At 60.6% G+C, this 22,755-nt stretch overlaps 1 protein-coding gene across 4 annotated transcripts in view; it reads left to right on the top strand.

Annotated features, from left to right (window-relative positions):
* The window catches only part of MEGF6 (multiple EGF like domains 6), a 91,564-nt gene that overhangs the window by 18,756 nt on the left and 50,053 nt on the right, over window positions 1-22,755 (top strand). The window contains exon 1 of one of the 4 annotated variants that reach the window (XM_033115956.1): window positions 8,576-8,652. The exons of the other annotated variants lie outside the window; for them this stretch is intronic. The gene's annotated coding sequence lies outside the window, so the exon portion shown is untranslated. Of the gene's footprint in view, window positions 1-8,575; window positions 8,653-22,755 lie in introns of those variants that run through there. 4 annotated transcript variants of the gene reach the window in all.

Genomic DNA, 22,755 nt, shown 5'->3' with positions numbered 1-22,755 from the left:
TGTCTTCTGGAGCGAGATCCAATTTGGGGTTTCTGCAGTGCGGGAGGCCCTGTGGCCATCTGAGGCCAGGCAGCTACACCCCTGGGTCCCCCCCTCTGGATCCTTCTCCCGGCTACTTTCTGAAATGGACCCCATCCCATTCCACGAAGCTCACCCACCTGTGTGGACACTTGGTTGTGAGTCTTGAGCATTGGAGCCAGCGGCTGACTCAGGACTTGCAGAAAAGCTGGTGCGTACTGTTCTCTGGTGACATCCATAAATCATCCCCACCCGGTCACCCTGATCCCGGCGTCAGCCTGGGTGACAAGGAAAATAACACAGCGCCACCCGTGCCATCCACCAGGCCGCCGTGACTCAGCATTCAGCAGAGGAACCTTGAGTGTCCAGGCGGCAGCAGGGCCCTCCTGAGGTGGTCCTGGTGGTCGTCCCAGCCAGGGGCTCTGTCCGTCAGAGGCCCGTGAGCCAGGCCCATGCCGGGAGCTCTCATGCACGATTCTATGCAGTCGTCGCAGCCACTGCATGTGTAGGTGCTGAGCTGATCCAAGGGGGTGTCTGAGCAGCCCGGGCTGCATCCAGAAAATTCTGAGGATTCAAAGTTCTCAGGAAAGGGGTCTGAGTCACCTGTAGGCCTGATGAGCGTGTGACCTCAGCCCCCAGCCAGTGCAGACAGGCGTGTCCCTCCTCTGGGGGCTGCACCTGGGCCCACCCCACGTTGAGGAGCCCTCTCCCCGGCCGCCCAGGAGGAGCGTGTCAAGAAACCAGAGGCTCCGTGTCGCAGAATGGACTGGACTCAGGTGTCTGGGCCCCTGAGAGGAGGTGTGGGATGCAAACTCCCGGGGCTGGCTTCGAGAAAGCCCAGCGTTTCTTCCCTGAGCACGCATGGTGACCCGCCCCTGTGTTCACAGCCTGCGGGTGGTGGCTGGCTTATCAACGTGGATCACACCTGTCCCACCCCGGGCTGCTCCAACTTTCCACCAGGTGGCCGCTAGGGAGAGGGAAGGGTAGGAGGCCGGGGCTTGGCCTCGGGACAGTTCCAGGGACATGGTGCTCTGCTCTTGCAGGAACCGAGCTCTTGTAGAGCAGTGGGGTCCTATTTCTGCAGCTGCCCGGCCTGGCACAGGCTGCTCCAGCTGCTCCTAGTGGGTTCGCCTGAGGTTCCCCCAAGTGTGAAGTTGTCTTCCACGTACGAGAACGTGGCTGGTGTCACGATGACACAGAAGATCCCTCGATGTGCCCTAGAACTGTGCTCCCCAAATCTGCCATCCTGCACGCAGGCCCAGCCAGGAGCGGCGTCAGGACTGGACGCCCCTCAGGACCTGCCCAGCCTTTGGTTCTAGGAATATGACAGACAGACCCGCCCAGCTTCACCCCAAAGCAAAGGCCTGGTCCAGGGAAGCTGGGACGATTGTCCAATGCTCAGCGTCCCCACGCCTGCCGCTCACAGTCTGTAGATTCAGGAGGGAGACACTCGTCTTCTGTTCAGCTGGAGGCCGAGGAGACGTGCTGGGCCCTGGAAGTGGGGCTGCTGGGCGGGAGAGGCTGTGCGTCTTCAGAGTCAGGTGACGGTGTGGAGGTAACACTGACAGTGTGGAGGTCGTTGAGAATATTGCATTCGACACGTGCAAATGGCCCGTAATGGAGCTTAGCCCAAATTTCTAGCCAATGATAGATGTCAGGACAGGAACTTGAACACACGTCTGCGACACCCAAGCTGCCTCGCTCTGCTAGGGCGTTGCGGCCGGTGGGGGCGGTCGGGGTTTGGGACAGTGGTTCCTGGGGCCTTCTCCAGCCATGCGTGACTCACCCTGCCTCAGGCCTTCCCCACCACTCAGCCTTCAGGGGACATGGCCGCGGGCAGCAGCAGACCCTGTAAGCACCGTTGGCCAAGGGTCACCGGCACCTACTCTTGCATTTCTCACACTTGTGGGTTCAGGCAGTTTCTTCCAGGGCCCCTGGGGGTCCTGAGGGTGCTGTCCTGGCCATGAGGGAGGGCCCCCCGGCACATGGTACTCATACAATTCATTTAAAAGTTAACGAATGTTAAATACAAAACCAATTTATTACTTAGAAATCTCTAAATTGTTTTGCAAAGCACTCATCCATCCCTCACTTAACACCCATGCATTGAGTTTTTACATTTTGTGTTTCCGAGTTTCCCACGTGGCCCTTTGCCCCGTCTGACTCTTCCTTTCCATTCGTACCCTGCCCTTCCTTTCCCTCGTGGGGGATGGGGGGATCGAAAACACGGGATTTCCTAAGTGCTGGTTTGAAGCTCCTGCACCCCCTTTCCTCAGGAGTGACTTCTTCCCGTCTTTGGCTGTGTGTCTTTTTCCTCCACTGTTGGGTGGTTCTTTGGGGTGTTTGTCCTTGTAGTGAGATGCTGGGCTGCCATTGTCTGTGCTGTCCACTTGTGGGTGGGTTTGCTGCTGGGGGCATCCCTGACTGCTACCATGTCCTCCTGACATGAGGGAAGCAGGTCCCTGCCATGCTGCCTGGCCCCCTGGGTGGACCCACCCAGGTGTCTGCGGGGTGCCCCCTCACTGCACTGGGTGCCCGTCCTGCCATGTGTGAGGCTGTCCAGCCCCACTCCACGCGAGCCAAGCTTCCCTCTATCCCGGGCTCCACCCCTCTGTGGTGTCCTCGTCTTCTCAGCATCCCACCAGCCCCGGGACCAGCAGGAGCACCCCTTCGTGGTTTGGGACATAGCTTTGTGCATTTTTGTGCAGCTTTGTCTTTCTTTTTCCCCCATCTCTGTGGATGTGCTGCCATGTTCCTCGTCCATCTTAAATCCTGAGCCCTTTCCCCAAGGCTTCTCGACAAATAACTGTCACCTCCAGCTTTGCCTGTTTAGTTGTTTTCTCATTCATTCATTCATTTATTCACTCACTCATTCATTCGACAAAATTGACCCAGCACCTCCTAAGTGTCAGTGGCACTGAGGAACATGATGGTGACGATGGAGTCGGTGGCCGCTCTCAGGGAGCCCTCGGCTGGGCTGGGGCCGAGCTGTTCCCCTGTCAAGTGCTTAGGTGCATTTGAGAGGCGCTGTGGTGGGAAACCGTAAGTTGGAACTTTGCTCCATTCATTCAGAGAGGTTCCACTGAACCTAGACCAGATGTGGCCGTGGGAGGGGGGTCACTTTAGGCTTTGGTGGGGTAGGGCGGTGTGTGACCCAGGACAGAGCAAAGGTGGGACCAGTGACCTGACAGCAGGGCTGGGTTGCCTGCCTACGAGACCCTCCCCAGCCAGGTGCAGGGGCTCAGCCCTCAGGTGTGGTCCAGGCTGCAGTGGGGGGAGGGGCTTTCCTTCCTGGGAGGAGGGTCTGGGTGCTGTCCAGGCCCGAGGCCTCTCCTTATGGGCAGACTTCCTGGGGGGCAGGGTCCCCAGGGACTTTGTGTCCTGGCAGGTCGGCTGGGGATTACCGCCAGGCTCCCGCTCCTGCTCACGCGCCTCCCCTCCTCTCTCCACAGCCATATGCAGTGCTGGTCTCTGTTTTAATGGTGGCAGCTGTGTGCCCGGCTCAGCCCAGCCGTGCCACTGTCCCCAAGGCTTCCAGGGTCCCCGCTGTCAGTATGGTGAGTGCAGCCCCCGCCAGGCTTGGGCGGCTCTGACCGCTTGTCGAGTGCCCTCTGTTAGCCGGAAGTTTCTGCTGTTTCCTGAGAGCTGCTCAGCTGGGGGGGACGTGGCCACCACCCTGGAGCGAGGCCCCCCAGGCGCTGGGGCCCATGCCCTGTGCGCGCACCATCCAGGTTCCCAGCCTCGCGGTGTAGCGCCCGAGCCCCTCTGTGGGCTGGCCAGAGGCGACCCCACCCCGACGCAGGCTGGGGTCCAGGCCAGGATGGCATCCCTTCTTCTCGGGGTCTGTCATGATGGCCACAGGTGGGCGTAGAGAAATGCTTTGAGGACCTGCGGCTCATTTGCGCTACTTGCATTGGATTTTACTCAGAACTACCAGGGCCGTGGGTGGGGGTGGGAGGACCCCTGGTGGCGAGCTGCCTTTGGGGAGGTTGCTGGGACATGGCTGTGGCTTGATGCTCAGCCACACAGACGCTGCTTCTGTGGTCCCTGTGCCGGGGGATGGAGCCAGGAGGTGACTCTGGAGTGTGGCCTCTCCTTGGTCACGTCCTCCTCCTCCAGGAAGCCGTGTGGAGACCTGCCTTCCCCCTCAGGGCCGGCCTCTGCCAGTCCCCTCCTCCCCCACCCTGCTTTCTGTGGACCACCAGTGACCCCCCCCACTCCCCGCCTGAGGCTCATGGGCCTGCGCTCTCTCTGTGGTGAGCAGCCCCCCACCCATGAAACCCCAGTACTTGGCCTCCTGGGTTCCAGAAGGAGCAGGGTGTGCAAGGGTGCAGTGGGGAGAGAGCTAGGCATCCGGCAGCAGGCTCGGCATCTGGTGGGAGGGCATCTGTGCGTCTACTGGGGGCTGTCTCACCTGCTTCTGGGCAGCACTTGCTGGGTGGGCTCAGAGATCCACACTCGGGTGCTCCAGTGGGGAGAGCAGTGCTCACATGCTCTGTGCCCCCAGCCTCTTCGGACTTTGTCTCCAGGGAATCCCCACTCCCACAGTCTCTGTGGGGATGGCCTTTTGTGGTGGAAGGAGGGCCTGGAGGCCGGGGGCCCCTGCCTGTCCCCGTGTCATGCTCTGCCTGTGTCACCTCATGGAATCTTTACTTCATCCACTGGTGAAAGAGGAAGCAGGGTCAGGGAGACCCGGCAACCGCTGACCATGCAGCGGAGCTGGGGCTGGAGTCACGGTGTGTCCAGGGAGCACCTGGAACCTTCTGACCACGCCGTATCCCAGGATGGTACCAGGCCTTGCTCAGGGTGGGGCCCTGTGAGATTTGCTTCAGAGTGGGGGGCAGATTCCCACGTCCCCATCCGTCTAACTCCCAGGAAGGGTGGGCAGGAGTATCTGCACCAGGCGACTGAGCCTGTGACCAGCCCTTGGCCCTCGGGGTGGGTGGGCTTCCTGGGAGAGAGGCGAGTCGGGGGGCAGTAAATAAAGCTGGAAAATGGCCGAAGGGGCACTGTCTTCTGGAAGGAAAGCCGGGTGTGCAGAGTTGGCCATGCAAGTTGGGTGTGAGGGCTGGTGTGCAGGGCTGGTGTGAGGGCTGGTGTGCAGGGCTGGTGTGCAGGGCTGGTGTGCAGGGCCGGGTGTGAGGGCTGGTGTACAGGGCTGGTGTGCAGGGCTGGTGTGCAGGGCTGGTGTGAGGGCTGATGTGCAGGGCTGTGTGTGAGGGTCATGCTGTGTGCAGGGCAGCCCTGCCCTCCGTGCTCAGGCTCAGACCTCCACCAGCACCTTCCTGCCCCTGCACGCTGGGTTTGGACCCCAGACCTGAGCTCCAGCGCGGTTGGGAATATTTAACTAACCCCCAATTATAATTGATTCCAGTTTTGAAAATAAAAGCCATATTTTGTCTGGTTCCCCCAAATTCTTACATTTGAACAAAAGAGGGGGGAGGGAGACAGGCCCTGCTAGCTTGCTGGTGGAGAGGCCGTGGGAGGGGGCCCTGGGAAGAGCCCTCCCCCAGCAAGCTCCCCTCCCTCCAGAGACTTGCCAGCGGGCTTAGTGCCTTTGTTCCGCCTCCCAGCATAAGGCTTCCTACAGAGCACAAAGGGGGCCTGTGCTGGCAGCTGGAGGGTGGGGCGTGGGGGTGGGGAGCCCACAGCAGAGCCCCCGCCCACCCAGCCCAGGCCTGCAGTGCAGTCCAGCCCAGGGCAGCTGGTCCAGGGTGGGCTTCCAGGTCCTCCACATGTGCCCACCGTAGACCAGCTGCCCTGGGACCCAGGATAACGCACTGGATCCTAGTTGCCCATCTGTTGGGGGTGGGGATAAAATAGTGATTTTGTGCAGATCACAGGTGTCAACGCAGGTGAGCCACAGCGCACCCTGGTGAAGAACCGTGGTGGGGAGGTGGGGACGTGCTTTCCAAAGGCCTGGCCTGCTGGGCGTGAGGACATAAGGACTGCTGGGTGGCAGAGCATCGTCCCTCGTTCTGGGGGTAACCGCACACACAACATGCCTGCGCTTCCCTGGGTTGTAGCTGCCACACAGCCTCTCCCTTGGGGTAGCATGGGATCCGGGCACCCCCAGGACTGCCTGTCTCCCTGCCCTGAAGGTCAGCACCATCAGTCAGCAGAGGTGGGAGGTGTACCCCAGACACACCCTGTCCCTTGGTGGGCTGTGGGGATCCTGTCAGAGCAGTAGACCAACCAGGAAAGGTTTTCACCAGCCGAAAATATGGCTCCATCCTTCCTCTGCAGCAGATCACACCTGTGTGTGTTGTCCAGGTGAGCGGGGACAGGTGCCCCCAATACCTGTAGGAGCGTGAGCTCTTCATGGCCGGCTGGCATTGAGTCTTCAAGGGAAAAACAGGCAAGGAAAGCTTGTGGTTAAAAACACACACACCCTCACATTACTTTATTTTGTCCTGTACAGTGGGATACAGTGACCACTAGTCATTTCTGTAACTTTGTCTTGCCTGACCTCATGGGACAAGGGCAGACTGAGAACTGACACCTGGCTCACCTCTGGGCCTCAGTTTCCTCATCTGTGAACTGGGCAGGTTGGGCGGGTCTCTGAGGCAGTTCTGGGACTGTAGTTTCCAGGTCCAGTGAGCGATCGGGGCTCAGCGCTGATGCCCAGCAGAGGGCCGGTGGTCCGCAGGGCTTCCTGGAGGAGGTGTGCCTGTGGGCTGGGGACTGTTTGGGAAGATTGGCTTTCAGATGGGAGACAGAGAGGACGGAGTAAGCCAGCTTGGCCCCAGAGGCTGGACGGAAACCACACAAGTTTCAGCTGGAATCCCCAGGACCTTTATCCTCCCTCTCTGAACCCTTGGAAAGACCTGGAACCAGGAGGGCTGCCCTGGGCCTGGCCTTGCAGGTACCCCCAGGGACCTGGTGTGGCCTGCCCCTCCATCCCTACCCCACCCAAGCAGGGAGAGACATGAGTCGTCCCACCTGGAGCCTGCACACCCAGGCCCACTGGCACCTAGCTGGGCCCGACTTCTGAAGTCGGCAGGCGGGGGTCCCTGGGAGTGGGCTCAAGAAACTGTGGGAGCGTTGGAGGCCCCACAGCTATACCCAGAAGCAGAGCAGCAGAGCAGATGGCTTTCCCTGAGGGCATGGGGCCAGGAGGTGGCCTGGCCTGAGACCCTGGCCTTGACTCAAGGGCGAGTCTGTTTCTAAGCTGGGATAATTGATAAATGGAGAGGAAGCAGGCCCTCCCAGCACCCTCTGTGTTGCCTGTGTGTCTGAGGGTGGGGGCCTGACCCCTGGCTGCAGGAGGGCTGCTCTTGGCCCCCTCCTGACCAGGCCTGGGAGCTACTGTTGCTCTGAGAGATGTGGCCTCGGCGTGACCAGCCGGGACCCTGCTGTCCTCTCCCCTGGGGTGGCCCCTTGCTCCCTTTCTCCGTTCCCCACCCGAGTGGGCAGAGTGGCCGTGGGCTCCTCCACACAAGCCACTTCAGCTGCACTGAACCCCTCCTTTGAGGAAAGTTCCCCAAATCTCCAGACAGCCCCACGCCCTGCAGGAGCCGGCGCCAGGGTGGGCAGGGTCTGGTGGGTTGAATGGAGGAGTGGGCGGCTTTGACTCCGGACCTCTGGCCTTGGTCCCCGCTGGCTATGACCGGTGGCGGGGACAGGTGTGGCTGCTCCAAGATCGTCCTGCACTGGGCCGGGCCACATTCCTGCAGGGTGGTGGGGGTGTCTGCACACAGTCTGCTCTGGGACAGCCCGGGGACCGCAGCACACAGCCCGTCTTCCAGAGCGCCGGGCTCTGGGAGGGGAGTTCGTGTCCTCATGAGTGCAGGGAATCGTTTAATGACCAGGTTGTCCCCCCACCACCCACAAAGGCGTCTCTGTCTTCTGGGATGACTGAGCTCCAGGCCGGCTCGGCACACCATGGGGCCAGGACCTCTCCCAGCACTGGCTTCAGAGAAGGGGGTCTTTTAATGACATAATTTCAGCAGGAGACACCCAGAGGCAGACCCTCCTGTGTGTGGGGGTCTGTGAGCTCACCCCACCGGCCTCCGTGCCACCGGAGCATCTCAAGTGCCCCCTGCCCACTTGGGCCTGCTGTCCAGGCAGGACTGAGGCTCGGGTTCAGAGGACGAGGCCTCCATGCCACCCCAGGGCTCCCTCCAACCCCTGGCAGTAGGAGCTAGTGACTCAGTAAACACAGGGTTCCTGCCTGGGGTGACCCTGCCCTGAGCAGCTGGCAGAGGCAGGGGCAGGCTGTGTCTCCGCAGCTGCAAGGCCCCTCCCGGCCGGTCCCTGTTTGTAGTGCTCACCACCCGCCTGAGTGCTGGCCACCCAGAGCCGCAGCTGTTAAGGAGCAAATTCCAGGAAATGTGCTGATTGTCCGTTTTCAGGATTCCTGGGGCCATGCCTATCTCCCCCTCCCAGCAGGATAATTAATGAGGGGTCTGTGAGTGAAGGGGCTGGATCTGCGCCCCAGAATCTGCTCTCGGGTTCTGTCGGCTCCAGGCATTCCAGAGCAGGGCTGGCCCTCTGTGCCCGGGTCGAGGAGGACCTGGGCAGCATCACGGAGCCAGACCCGCTGATAGCAGGCCATTATGGCAGGGGGAGGAGGTGTCGGCTGAGGGTGCTGACAGCATGCCAAACGGGTCTCCAGTGGGGAGCTGCTGCCAGGTCAGTCTCCTGGGAGCCAGGAGCAGTGAGGGGACGTCACCCCACTGGTCAGGTCAGGGCACAAGGAACCTCAGATTAGCCTTTCAGGGTGGGGTCCTCCAGTGCAGGCCCTGGGGTCCGAGGTCTCAGGAGAGAGGGGGGCCCCTTGAGTTGCCTGTCATGCTGGTGCCGCCTCGTGGCCAGAACGGAGGCCAGTCCACAGCAGGATGGAGCCGAGGTGTCCCACACATCCATGCATAGCCATGCTCTGCTTCATGGACGTGACCACCCTGACTTGGGACCCTCGACCCTCCTTAGGAACCTGCAGTGCGTGGGGGTGTCTGTGGCCTGTTTAGTCCTGGGCAGAAAAACCTGGACAGTCCTGTGGTCTCGGGGTAACCAGGCAATTCCGAAGGTTCTGGGACAGCAGGCCCCTCGGTGCTGAGCGCTGGTTCCCACACTGCGTCCGCCGACAATTGCCGTCCCACACAAAGCGGGTGCCGCCACAGGTCCCAGACATTCCCATTTGCGCCCCAGCTATCCTGGGAAGTGTGGGGGGCAGACAGTTCTATCCATTTGGCTGGGCCTCCGGGGCGTGGTGCAGACAAGGCAAGAGGGCCCAGGGTGGGGTCAGTGTTTCACAGGGCCTTTGTACCCTCCCTGGGCACTGGGGACCGGTGCCCAGCATCTCGCATGTGTCCATCTGGAAGTCAGGGCAGCAGGGCTGGGAGCTGCTGCCCTCGAGGGCCTCCTTCCGGGTGTCCGTGCTGCAGGAGCTTCTTCCCCTCCTCACGTTGCCAAGGAGACAGGTAGGGTGGGCTGGACATCAGAACTCCAGCTCCCTGTCCCACTGCCCCTGACCTGCTGGTGGCCCCACATGGCCCCTTCCCTCCTGCCTTCCCCCTGTGGGGCGTGTGACTGGTCTGTGGCTGGATTTGCCCACTTGAGGGCCATCCTACTGGACAAGGGCAGGGCAGGGAGGGGACAGGTGATCAGGGGCGCTCTGGGCTGGGACCAGGACAGACCACCATCTCCCAGGGCTGGCGGGCTGAGGCCGGTAAGCAAGCGGCTCTCTCCTGGGGGAGGGGCATCTCTGGGTGACGAGGGTCCATGGGAGGGGTGGGGGATTGTCCTAGATGAGGCAGCTGGCACCCACACGGCACTTGGCCCTGATGGCATCTGTCCCATTCAAACCTTTCCCTCTAGCCCCTGCTGGGAAAGCGTGTCACCGTCACCAGTGGCTGGTGCATCGGGAGCTCCCCCAGCCTGTCCGTGCGTGGAGCTGTGTGAGTGGGAACTGCCCTGTGAGAGCTGCGGCACTGGGGAGGCTTGGTGAACGTGCACTGTCCTGTGGAGCCCCCCACTTCTCTGTGCAGGCTCCCACTTCGCAGAGGGTCACTGAGGTTCTGAGGGCGCTGTGCCTTGGGGACTCGGCGAGGCAGGGCGGAGCTGTGGGGGGTGTGGACACAGGGTCTGCTCGGCCGCGGCCCTCCCGTCTCCTGGAGCACACGGAGTTGGCTGAACTGCGCGGAGTCCAGTGTGAGGGGGAAGGCGCAGGGTTTCTGGCCGTTTCTGTAGCTCGTGGCCAGAGGATGCCACACAGTGGCCCAGCCACCCCGAATCTATGTGCCGGAGCCACAGACCACAGCCCTCAGGAGGATCCCTGAGTGTGTAGTTGGCGAGCATCTGGGACTCATGCCAGGAGAGTCCAGGGCAGTGTGGCCACAGGACTGGGGGGGCCTGGGCGTTGGCCACCTCTCCCGGCCCTTGGAGGGGCATGGGCAGGTGGATGACATCGAGTGGCGAGGCTGGGGCACTGGGGAGGCCCAGCTGTGGCTGCAGCACACGGGCAGTCACCCCCAGGCTCCCGGCAGCTGGTGGACAGGAGCCAACGCTGGAAAGTTGACGCCGGGGCTCTAGGAAGAGACCGCTGGGCCCCACACCTCTGGGCAGCTGTCCGTCCCAGAGCAGGGGTCTATCCCAGGTGGGGGGGGACGTGGTTCCCCCAGATGCTGAGGGAAGGTGTTTCTGCTGCAGGAACCCAGGCCCAGGTTAGGCAGCCTGCGGATGGACGCCGTCTGGCCCAAGCCCCTCCTTTTACAGACTGAACTTGGCCTTTAAAGGGGGCACATCTGCCCCAAGCCCCTCCCCATGTGCTCTGGGAGGGCAAGCAGCCGGCTGAGTTTCTGGGGGGCTCTCTGTGTGCTGTTTGAACGTATGAATGCCGTGGGGGATCCATGGCCAGGCTCACTTGCATACCTGCTGACACCTGTTTCTTCTATTCCTTAGAACCCATGGGGTGGGCAACTCCCCCAGGAGCCCTGGAGGCCCAAGGGGGGTGGTCGGGTGGGGCACAGACCCCGTGGGATGGGAGGGTGGGCAGCTAGACCCCCCCCACCAAGCGGGGTCCAGGGCTTCACCTCACTCTAGGCAGAAGCGCATACAAGCAAGTTTGTATCTCCCGTGCTTCTCTCCGCGCCTGCCTCAGGCCTTGGGCATCGGCTCTGAGGATGGTCCTGGCTCTTGAGGTACTTGGAGGAGGCGGGGGAAGGGAAGGCCCCAAGCCGGTGGGGTTCCAGAGCATCCCCTCCTCAGGGCTGCAGCCCCTGCCTCAGCCTGGGACCAGAAGACAGTGCCCCCAGGAGCCCCCACCCCCAGCCCTGTCTGCCCTTCCAGAGCTTCCCCGGACCACAGGAAGGCTCTGTGAGAACAGCCACATGGCGGGTTAGGGCTCACAGACCCTCTCCTGGAAGGGACCCCAGCATGGACCCCACCAACCCTTTCGCCTGCCCCTTCGTGGCAGGGCACGTGCGCCCCCTGGTGGCTGCTAGAGGCCAGAGCAGGCGCAGGACTGCCTGGGAGTTAAGGTCGACTCCACGCCAGTGCCAGGCCGGCTCCCTGCATCTCCTCATCCACTCCTGCTGCTAGCCCAGCTGATGACGCCTGGTGTCACATCTGACAGTTGCTGAGGCCTGAGGGACACAGGTGGGAAAGAGGACGAGACCCCGACAACGGGTCCCAGGGCAAGAATGGGGAAGGGGCAGCCTGGATGTACACTGCATTTGTTCATTCATTCATTCATTCATTCATTCATCCATCCTTCCACCCGGGAGCCCTGGGGGACAAGCAAGGCGGTGGCCACGTCACCGAAGGTCTGGTAGGGCAGGGCCAGGGGGTTTACTCGGTGCTGTCACTTGGTGCACATTTGTGGGTATTCCCTTTATCAGGACTGCTGAGAGCTTTAAGTCAGGACCGCGGGGCCTCCCTGTGCTTTAGAGCACTGTTGAGTGACAAGGCCAGAAGTCCAGGGAGCCGTGGTCGCCACGCTGGGGCCAGGGTGACGTCAGGCCAGGGCACAGAGGCCGAGGCAGTGCCACGGGGAGAGGAGACTGACTGGGTACAGGCGAAGGGAAGGCTGGTATGAGGGAGAAAGGCGGCTCCCGGGCTTTGGTCCGAGAGAAAGACACAATGGATGGCAGGTCTCCTGAGGACACATGCTGTGGTTGGTGGGTGTCCTGAGGATAGACGCAATGGGTGGCGGGTCTCTCCTGAAACTGGGAAGACGGGGCTGGAGCTGGTCAGTGGGAGCCCCTGTTTGGGAGGGAGGTGCCCTCCCTCCCATGGCAGGGAGGTAGGTGCGCTCTGGTGGCAGGGTTTTACCCAGCACCTGGGGGATGCCCAGCTCTGGTCTCAGAGCATCTGGGCACAGCCTGGGCATGGCCTCACCCTCTCCTTCCCAGATGTGTAGGCACCATAGGGCCTGAGCCTCTGGATGCTTGGAGTGACTGTAGCAGCCTCTCTTTGGTCTCAGTGTTTACATCTGTAGAATGGGGGCCAGATACCCTGATCCTCTCGGGCCTCTTGGATTCTAGTACCTAAGCATCAGCCTCATTTCTCGTCTTCGGGGGTATCTGAGGAGCTGGAGGAGGGCCCTTTGCAGAAAACATAGAACTTATGGCGAAATCTAGATCCTAAACAAAATAACCATCACTATTTCATTTTCCTTTTCTCAGCCAACGTTCTTTCAACAACTCCTTGCTGGCCTTTGCTGTGCCAGAACATCCAGGGGCTGGCCACGCCGTGGCTGCTGAGCAGACGTGGCCTGATCTCAGGGACCTGCAGTTCCGGGGGAGGCAGGTGTCCCACTGCCAGAGGTGTGATGTCGGCCATGGAGGGGGTGCCGTGTAAGCTGGGCCTGGCCTGGTCTGCACCGGGGCAGCACCTCTGTGTGGTGACTGCTCTGCACTCACCTAAATCTGTCCATCTGGCCATGAAGCCTGTAGCTCTGGGGCCGGTGTGGACCTGGCCTATGGCTTTAAGTGATTGAGAGAGAGAGGCATGGGTGAGGGTTTGGGCAGGTGGCACAGGCCACCTAGGGAGGCGCAGGTGAGCTGTGTGCAGGCCTAGGGGCAGCACTCACTGTGCAGGGACCCTGACGGCTTACTTTCCGGTGGGGCAGGGGACTGAGCTGGCCTCTGGGAAGTGACCCGAGTGTGGTAAGTAGGGGTGTTGGTGAGGGCCAGGCCGGGGGGAGGGCAGGAGTCCTGGGCGCGCATCTTTGGAGAGATCTTCCAGCCATGTCCTGGGAACTCTTAGGGAGAAAAGCCACCCACCCCAGGGTGAGTCCTGGGAGGGACTAGCTTGTTGTCTCTGTTGGAGCCAGCCCAGGGGAGGCTGCGTCCTGGCCTCATGTCCTAGACAAGGCAGGTCTGGCCTAGGCGCTAGGGGCTTCTGGCAGGTCAGGTGCTTAGCCGGCCAGAGGCGCAAGTGTGTCCGGCCCCTGGGTTTCACACCACGGAGGCGTGAGGGGATGGCTGGGCATCGAGCAATGTGTTAGAGCCCAACTGACTCTAACACCCCAGGGCACAGAGAGAGAGACGCAGACATGATCACACACATGCATACACCTGCATACGCACACATGAATGTACACATGCACATACACATGTACATGCATGCTCACAACATGCACACACATATACTCATTAACACTGTGTGTATGCATACATGCACACACATGCACACACATATACACTGCATGTGCACACATGCATGTATATGTACACACATGCACACACGTACACGCACATGCACAATGAATGCACACAGGTGCATACACTCCACATGTGCACACGCACACACGTACACTCGTGCACACATGCATGCACACACAATGCACACATACACTCTTGCACACACATGTACACCTATTCACACACACATATATGCACACATATGCACATGCACAAAGGAGATGGGCTGAGTGTGCAAGGCTCGGCCCACACCAGCTCTTCCTAAGCTTTACCCACTGCATGGGACACTCAGAAGCGGGGTGCTGGCTCCTGGCTGCAGCCTGTCTGCTGAGCCCGAGAACTGAAATATCCCAGGAACTTGGCCTTGGAGGGGGAGTAGAGACCTGGACATTTTGGGAACCAAGGAATGTTCTTGGCTCCCTTCTGGGCCTTTTACATTTTGTCTTGTTTTCTGGGAAACAACTGGGGAAAAAAAGCCCTGTTCCCACATTTTTGGAGGCTGATTTGTATAAACAGACTGAACCCGATAACTTTCAGAGTAAACAGAAACTCCCTGTCCGAAGTCAAGAAGGCCCTTCAGCCTTGGGTGTGGCCGGGACGCACTCGCCCGGTCATCTCTCCCTCATCCCCTTGTTGTCCTTCTGCAGCCTGCTCTTTCTGGAGGAGGCACAGTTCCGGGGGCTGCACACATGGCGTAGGGCGGGAACGGTGCATTTTCATGGGACCCAGCTCCCACAGGCTGGTGGCCTTGGACGAGCCTCCAGGGTCTCCATCTCTAAATGGGAAGCGGGTTACCTGGCGGCGGTCAGGTATCTGTGTGAAGGGCCTCTGAGTCCTTGGGACTCAGTGCATTTCAGCCCTAATGGTGGCATTGGTCCTAGGTTGATGGCAGAAGGCAAGGGAACCCTCCCGGCCCTGCCTGGGGTGGTTCTACTCCCTTAAACACCTTTAATGACACGTTCATGTCAGCTGCCCACCAGAGTCCTGCTCAGGGACCTTCTGGGTCCCTCGTGTCCAGCTTTGCCTGAATTTCCCATGATGCCTGGTCCCCTTAGCTCTTGGGCCTTGGCAGAGTGGGGCGCCAGTCCCCGAAGCTCTACTCAAAGCCTGACTCTCCTTCTCCTGTCTTCTTCGCCAGAGCCAGTGACAGCCTCTGTCTATCCAGACGTGCCTGCCTCCCCTTCTGAAGGCTGTCTCTTGCCCGGGTCCTTTCCTTCCTGGCTGCCAGAGACGGGGAGGATTCCGCAGGTGTTTCCCGAAAACTCACAGCTTCACTTGACCCCGGGCTACCTCTGTGCCTGTCTCTGTGGTACGGAGGGATCAAGAGGTGACCCCTGCCCTGTGGACTCTCTGGATTCTTAGATACGTGTGCGCCTGAGCGTGGAGAGGCCTGGGACAGGGGAGCCCAGCACACTGCTCTTGCCTGCCCCTTCTCCCAGAGGGGACTGCCGGGTGACCCTGGAAATCCAGAGTGGGTGAGGCCTGTCTGAGCGTTTCTAGGCGACCCACTCTTGGTTTCCATGGTTGCCCTGGAAACCACAGATGAGGAGGGTTTGATGGGACCCAGGCCCTCCTGGCCTGGGAAGGAAGCTGTGACCCTGGGGAGAGCGCGTGAACGGCTCAGCCTCCTTACATGCACGTTGCTAAGGGAAGGAAGCCAGCCTGCGAAGGCCACACGCTGCGTGGCTCCCACTCTGGGACATTCTGGGAAAGGCAGAACCATGGGGGCCGCACAGAGATTGGTGGTGGCTGGGCTGTGGGGAGGGGGGCCGGGAGACAGGGAGGTGGGATACAGAATGCGTCACTATTGCCTATCCATTGTAGCGAATGTGGACCCGATGTCGGGTGCTGGGAAGAGACGAGGTGTGCGTGTTGGGAGAAGGGGGGACATGGAGCCCTCTGTACTTTCTGCTCAATTTTTTAAAAAAAGTTTATTGGGGAACATTGGGGAACAATGTGTTTCTCCAGGGCCCATCAGCTGCAAGTCATTGTCCTATAATCTAGTTGTGGAGGGCGCAGCTCAGCTCCAAGTCCAGTTGCCATTTTCCATCTTTAGTAGCAGGGGGCGCAGCCCACCACCCCATGCGGGAATTGAACCGGCAACCTTGTTGTTGAGAGCTCGCGCTCTACCCAACTGAGCCATCGGCCGCCCCTCCGGAGGCTCAGCAGCAGCTCCTTGTCTTCAATCTAGTTGTGGAGGGAACAGCTCACTGGTTCATGTGGGAATCGAACTGGCGACCCTAATGTTCAGAACTTGCGCTCCAACCCACTGAGCCATCCGGCCGCGCTTCTGCCCAATTTTTCCATAAACCCAAAACAACTCTAAGAGGTAAAAATCTATTAATTCCAAACGAAACACAAGGAAACTCGCCTCACCTGACCCGTCCTCAGGGCGCCTCTGGGCTCCCAAGTTCAGGCCACCTTCTCGCTTTCTCGTGCTTCATGTTGCTCAGTGCGTGTTCAGACCCTTTTCCTTGGTCTCCGGGGTTCGGGCTCCATGGCTTCCGTGTGTGCCTACAGTCCGCACCCCCACAAGTCTCCGCGAGGTTTGTCACTGTCACGTTAAAATGTTCGGAAGTTGATGTTTGAAGGGTGAAGCATCGAGATTCCTCCCCAGTGTCGTCCACACAAAGCCTCTGAGCACGTGGCCTGAGGGACCCCTTCTGTTGCGAGGCCAGTTACTTCACCAAACTAGGAGGAACAGCCATTGGCGCGCAGCCGTCTTAAGGTGGCTCTCAGACTGCGCCTCCATTAGGGGTGAGTAGCTGCTGAAACCACGGGCTTCCTTCATCTGCTGGGTCCCAGGCACCGGCCCAGACAGAGCGAGATCCGTTCCAGACCTTGACATGCCAGACACAGAGAAGTCTTCTAAAGTATCGAGTTTTAAAAGAAAACGAGAAAGGGGGTCGAAAGAGTCACGTATATTTATGAGCGAGCAAATGCCAGAGTGGAAATGTATTGAGAGAGAGAAGAGGGAAAGGGATTCAGGGGACCCCCATGCAAGGCTCCCCAAGAAAGAAAGGCAGCAGGTCACGCAGTTGCCGGAGCTGCCACCAGAGGGTGATGTTGGCCCAGCGCAGCTTGGTTGTGCAGACGGACAGGAAAGGTGTGTCCTCCAGACGTTGTGGAGGGTCCAACTGAGAAAGTCTCACTTTAGCTGAATTTTCTGGAGTTGGGGGAGCGGAGTTGCCCTGCGAAGCATTCTTCTTGTGCAGAGGGTCCCTGCCCCCCCATCCTGTGAGTCTTCTCCTCCCTGTGAGTGAGTGATGAGTGCGCCCCCATCCAACTCCTTCTGCAGTGCTGAGGTGGGGTGCAGTGCAAGGGGATTGCACGGGGGTGTGCCGGGTGACCCGGGCAGGCGGGACCTTGGAGCTGCGGGAGAGAGACAACCACCCACAAGGTGGGGAGCCGGGCGGCTCCCCTCAGTATAGAGATAAGTGGCAGCCAAGGGCAGCGCAAACTCCTCTCTAATGAAGTGGTTTTGTCTTTCCAATTTGAAAGGTGACACATGCCTCATAACTACCCGTTTTTCTTTTTGCTGCCATGACAAATCGCCACACACTCAGTGCCTTAACACAGCGTGCGTTTCTTCTCTCGCTGTTCTGGAAGTCGCGAGTCTGACACAGCGCCAACGACCAGCTGCGGGCAGGGCTGGGTCTTTCTGGAGGGTCCTTCCCTCTTCCAGGTTCCAGAGGTGCCCACGTCCTTTGGCTCGCCGCCCCTTCCTCGTGTTCAGAGCCAGCCGGGTGTGACCCTCCTGTCTTTCTCGGACACCGACTCTCTCCTATGTCCCCACATCCCCATCCCGTGTGAGGTCCTGTGATTACACTGGACACTCTCCCAATTGTAAGGAAGGTCAGCTGATCTGCAACCTTAATTCCAGCTGACCGTGTAGTGTGACCTGGTCACAAGGATTAGGTTGTGGACATCTCTGGGGTCATTAGTCCACCTGCCACAGTAACTGAATATGGGAAAACAGAAAAAAGGATCGCAGCCTTGCCGCCCAAACCCAGCAGGACTGCAGGCTGCTCTGTAGGGCATGGGACGGGCTCATGCGTGACCAGCCCCGCTGCGGACGGAAGCCTGGTCTGTGAGCCTGAGTCGGAGGCTGCAGGCCCCTTTTCTTTATGGGGATTTCTCCCACCTCTGCTTGCTCTAGCTCTGGGAGGAGGTAACTGCAAATCTAATTCCATCCAGCAAACAGTTTTGGACTGCCAGTTACCATGGCAACCTCATAAAAAGTGTGTGACGTTTTCCACCCCAAGGAGCTCATGGGGGTCTCTTTGGATTGAGGTGAAGGAGTTCAACCTGGAAACTAGCCAGTTGGCCTCCCAGCGAGCTCCAGGCCGTCCACCGGCCCCCGGCCTCACTTGCTGTCTTGGGAATTCCTGGCGATGCAAGGGGCAGGAGCATGGATTCATCGGATGGCCCATCAGCACAGTGAAAACCACGCAGAGCCCAGGTCGGGGAGGGCCTCTCCCTCTGTGACAGCCTGAGCCCACGTGAAGTGGGCCCCACTGGCCGCAGACCCTGCTCTGGTCGGTTTGGGGCCCCCTGGGATCCTGTTATTCTGGAGCGTAGTCAGGGTGGGCTCTCAGGGCCTCAGCCACCCAGAGCCAAGCCCCTTCCCTGGGCAATGGTGGGACAGCTCTTTGAGTTGGGGCCTGTTTCAGGCCATTTTCACTTTGTGGATATTGAGAAGGGCGCTGGCAGACCCTCCATGGTAAGTGCTTCCTCAGCCTGGGGCAAGGGGAGTCTGCGTCTGGCGGCCAGCCCTGGTCCCTGCCCCACCTGGCAGGCACTTCCTGGGAGCTAGCAAGCTCAGTATTGGCCCAAGGCCCTGAGAGCTTCTGGAACAAGCTGAGACAGGTGCCCGGCTTGGCAGTGCTGTGCAGGGAGCTCACGGGTGGAGAGGGCTCTGTCCGGCCTTGTGGGGTCTCAGCCTTTCCCTGACATAGCACGCAGCCAGGGAGAGTGAACGGGGTTCTGGGTTCCGGCTGTGAGGGCCTGTGTCCCAGGCTGGGCCCTGGGCCCTGCTGCTTGGGGCTTTCATCTCTGACCCAAATGGAATTAAATACCCATAGCTCAGTGCTCCCTAAGGCAGATGTGTGGATCCCCCACCACGTGTATCCCTCTCCTTGTTTTAGAAATAAGGAAAGCGAAATCAGGAGGGGTTCTACCATGGGCTATGTTTGCCTAGCCGCCAAGAGGCCAAACGGCTGGGACCCGTGCCCGTGGGACCCCGGCAGAGCAGAGGGGAGGGGTCTGGGGGAGGCCTCCTTCGGCCTGGTGGCCTCTGAGTACTGGCTTGGTGGGACCTGCCCTGTAGGTGTGCCCAGGAAGGCTGGTCCCTGGAGAAGGGGTGATGTCCCCTAGAGCTGAGGATGGAGTGCAGGCCCCGCCCACATCTGGGGTCAGCTTAGGGACACTGACTTTGGACTTCTGGCCTCCAGAACTGTGAGAGGATTGATTTCTGTGGCGTAAGCCGCAGGTTTCTGGTACTTTGTCGCAGCAGTCTCAGGGCTCTATCCCCCCGCCTCTCGCGGGGGCACCCCTGAGGCCCCTTGCCTGACTGCAGGCGAATTTCCTGCTCCCCTGGGTCAAAGCCAAGGTCCCCACTGCAGCTCTGCCCCACCTGGCTGGGACCCAGGGACTCACCCTCGCCTGCCCTGGGCCCTATCCCCTCCTCCTCAGCCTCCTGGCCTTCCCTGCTGTCCCTGCTTTCCCAGCCTGGTCACCTTGGGACCAACCTCTCTCGCACTGGCTGATCTACCTGTGATGCTCCCAGCCAGGCATCTCTTGTATTTCTTTGTGTGCCCCCCGTGGCATCTGCCCCCCAGGACTGGCTCAGAGCCCTCACAAGTGCCTTGTCCTGCCTGTTGGAACTGGAACCCCTGCCCACGACATGCAGTAGGATACACAGAAAGGGGGGGTGGCTGGGGTGGGGCTGTGCAGGCTCCTGAGGCGGGCCCCAGCCTGTCCTGGCCAGGACGCCGAGCAGGCATGTCGGTCTGCAGAGCGCGCTTGCCCAAGGGCCCCAGTTGTCCCGCTGCCCCCGAGGGAAGGAGGGGGTGCTGGGCTCTGGGGTGGAACATTCCTGGGGAGATAGATGCAGCCTGCTCAGGGAGGGGGCTCCCCACATCGGTGCTGGCTGCCGTGCTCGTCGTGGGTTGCTCCCGGCACCCCTCTTCCCAGACATTCGACCTCTGTCCTTCAGTGAGGCACAGCGTGGTGAGGGGCTGCCCACCGTTCCCTGGAAGGACCCTTTCCAGGCCCCTCGGAGCTCAGGGCCCTTTGTGAAGTCCCAACAAGAGACGGCTCCTGCTCCGTCTTCAGAGCCCCTTCAGTCCACCTGGAGCCAGCTGCGTCAGCCTTCCCGCCGAGATCCAGGGCACAGCCCTGGCCTGCCTGGTGACACCTGGCTACAGGAAGGGGGGAATTCTTGACCTCCTCAGCAGGCAGAGCCTCGTAAATCCTGGCTCCCAACAGGTAGCCCTCGACCTGGAGGGTAGGTGGGGTGAAGGTAACTGTCCCCACACGTCCAGTGAGCCAAGGCCCGGCCACTCACCTGCCCTGGCACCTGTTTTCAGTTTTGGGTAGGTGCCCACAAGGAAAACTGCGGGGTCACATGGTGGCCCTGTTTAACTGGCTGAGGGACCTGTAACTTTCTGCTGGTGGGGAAGTCTTCCTGGAGTGGAGAAGGCCGTCCTTCCCCTCGCCGCCCTTCAAGCTGGCCTCTGCTCTGTGTGGCTTCTGCCACCACCTCCCTTTGGGGACGGCAGGGGTCCCTGAGGAGGGGGAAACGCAGGGCCAGACTTTGCACACCTGTGTCTGTACCGGAGGCTCCCGGGGGCCTGGCGTGGGGGCCAGAGGCAATTCTGTGCCCACAGAAAATGGGGACAGTGCCCCAGCCCCGGGAGGAAGCCCACTCTCCTTGGATGGATCCTGGAATCCTTGGAAATGCTTCCCCAGATGACCTCAGCCTGCGGTGTGGATTCCAGCCCAGGCCTGGCTGCTGGGTGCCTGCGGTCCCCTCCCCCGAGGCTGGCCAGGGAGGGGTCATTGCTGGACCTGTCCTCAGCAGGGCTGCTGACTGCCCTGGGCTATCCGCAGAATCCTGGCTGTCCCCCAGCCCTGGTTTGGTACCCCCTACTCCCCAGTCTGAAAGAACGGCTGTGTATTTGGTTCTTGAATAGGTACCGTCCTTCCCTCAGGGTGGTGCATTTCACAGGGTTTAGAGTGGGGGTTAGCTCCCCGCCCACTCTTCCCCCAGGCACCCAGGGGCCCCCACAGCACCCAGGCTTACACTTCATTCACCAGACACCTGGAGGCCTGTAACACGTGGGGTTTTGTGCTCATTATTGGAGTTATAGCAAAAGGGCAAAAAAATAAGAATCTTCCCTCCAGGCTACAGGAGTGGCATATACAGTTGTCACTTGTCATAGGTGCTGTGGAATGACAAAGGATGGCCTCAAGAGGGGGTGTGCTGGTGGGGGTTTAAACAGGTGATTAGGTGCCCCCCACTTTGAACCTGAAGTACAGTGTCTGGGCCCTTCCTCCCTTGGGGTCCCCTCCATCCTCATGCTGCCCATCACCTAGGATGGTGGGGTCATTATGTCTGTATCCCCAGCCCCCAGCTGTGTATACAGCAGGTGCTCAGCAGAGGGGAGCCTGCTGAGTCTGCCATGTCCCTCCCTGGCCCTGGTCAGGGTCACCTTCTCAGTCAGGATGCCACTGCCTGGGGAGGGACGGCCATCCTACCACCTCTGCTTCTCTCCTGGAGGCCCCTAAGTGTGGTGTTCGTTCAGACGAGTGGGGCCAGTACCCGCGCTGAGGGTGGCCCAGTGCAGCTGGTGGACACAGGTGCTGAGCAGAACCACAAGAGGCTCAGGCCCGCCGGGGTGTGGAGGGGCTGGCCGGGGTGCCGTGCCACCTCTCACAATGGCATACAGTAGGGCAGGGTTGTATGCTGTGACACTGACCTACCTCGGTGGTGATGCCCGGCGTTCACGTGGCAGACAGCCACCCACACCTAGGCAGCGGGGACCGTGCCATGGCAGCAGCTGTGAGAGACCTCACTTGGTCTGGCGGCCTGCCCTCCCGGCTGCCCGGCCGACTAACCTGAATGCCAGGACAGGCCCAGCAGCTTCTGGCTGTGCCTCACACCTGGCCGCTCCTGGCCCATGGGCGTTTGTGCTGTCTCCCCAGGCTGGACGTGGCAGGGAAACCCTGGGCACCCCCGCTCTGACCCCTGGGCTGGACCGGCCTGACCTCCGCCTGGCCCTGCATAATTCTCTAGGAATTCCCAGAAAATTCCCGAGGTTAATCTCGGCAGGCTTGGGCTGACAGTTGCATTCCAGCAGTCCCAAGGCAGTTCTGGCCACAGCTGTTTCTGTGGGACCCTGGCCACCTCTGCAGCCTAAGCCCGGCTCGGGGTCTTCTGAGGACCCTCCTGGAGAAGTGCAGAGGCGAACGCCAAAGCCGAAGCCGGACCTGGGTCTGAGAACACCAGCCCCGGCCTGTCGGCACCGAGCCTCCCCTCGAGGACGGCTCCCGTGTGCGGCCAGGACAGGTCTGACTCTTCCAGGGGCGACACTCGGTGGGCCGTGTTGGCACCTGGCCATCCATGGCCTGCGACGTGGTGGGGGGTCCCCGCTGTTTCTGCACCTTTCTCCAGGTCACATTCCCCGTGACACCAGCAAGCCAGGCCTTTGGCCTTGAGAGGCTGGAAGGATCGGAGGCAGCACCCCTCTCGAACCTGGGGTGGTCTGCTCGGTTGGGGCTGGAGGTGGGTGGAGGTGCCTGGTCCCCGTGTCACCACACACATGTACGAGGCGTCCTAGGAAACAAGGCAGGTCACCCTTTTTGTTGGCAGCCTTAGTCCCATAGGCCCCCAGCCCGCTAGGGTCAGGTGTGTGGGGGGGCAGTGATGTCCCCAGCCCTGGGTGGAAGTCCTGTGACCCCCGGGGCCAGATGCCCAACCCCAGGGGAAGTGCCCACGTCCCCAGGCCACGAGCGGGACACAGGGCAGGAGCTGGCGTTCAGAGTCTCCCCACCTGTTCCGCTCTACACCGGAGCCCAGTGCCCCAGG

This window comes from Rhinolophus ferrumequinum, chromosome 9 (genome assembly GCF_004115265.2).
Source record: "Rhinolophus ferrumequinum isolate MPI-CBG mRhiFer1 chromosome 9, mRhiFer1_v1.p, whole genome shotgun sequence".
Lineage (NCBI taxonomy): Eukaryota > Metazoa > Chordata > Mammalia > Chiroptera > Rhinolophidae > Rhinolophus > Rhinolophus ferrumequinum.
Note: the sequence above shows the minus strand (reverse complement) of the source record. Positions and strands in the feature narration are given on the sequence as shown.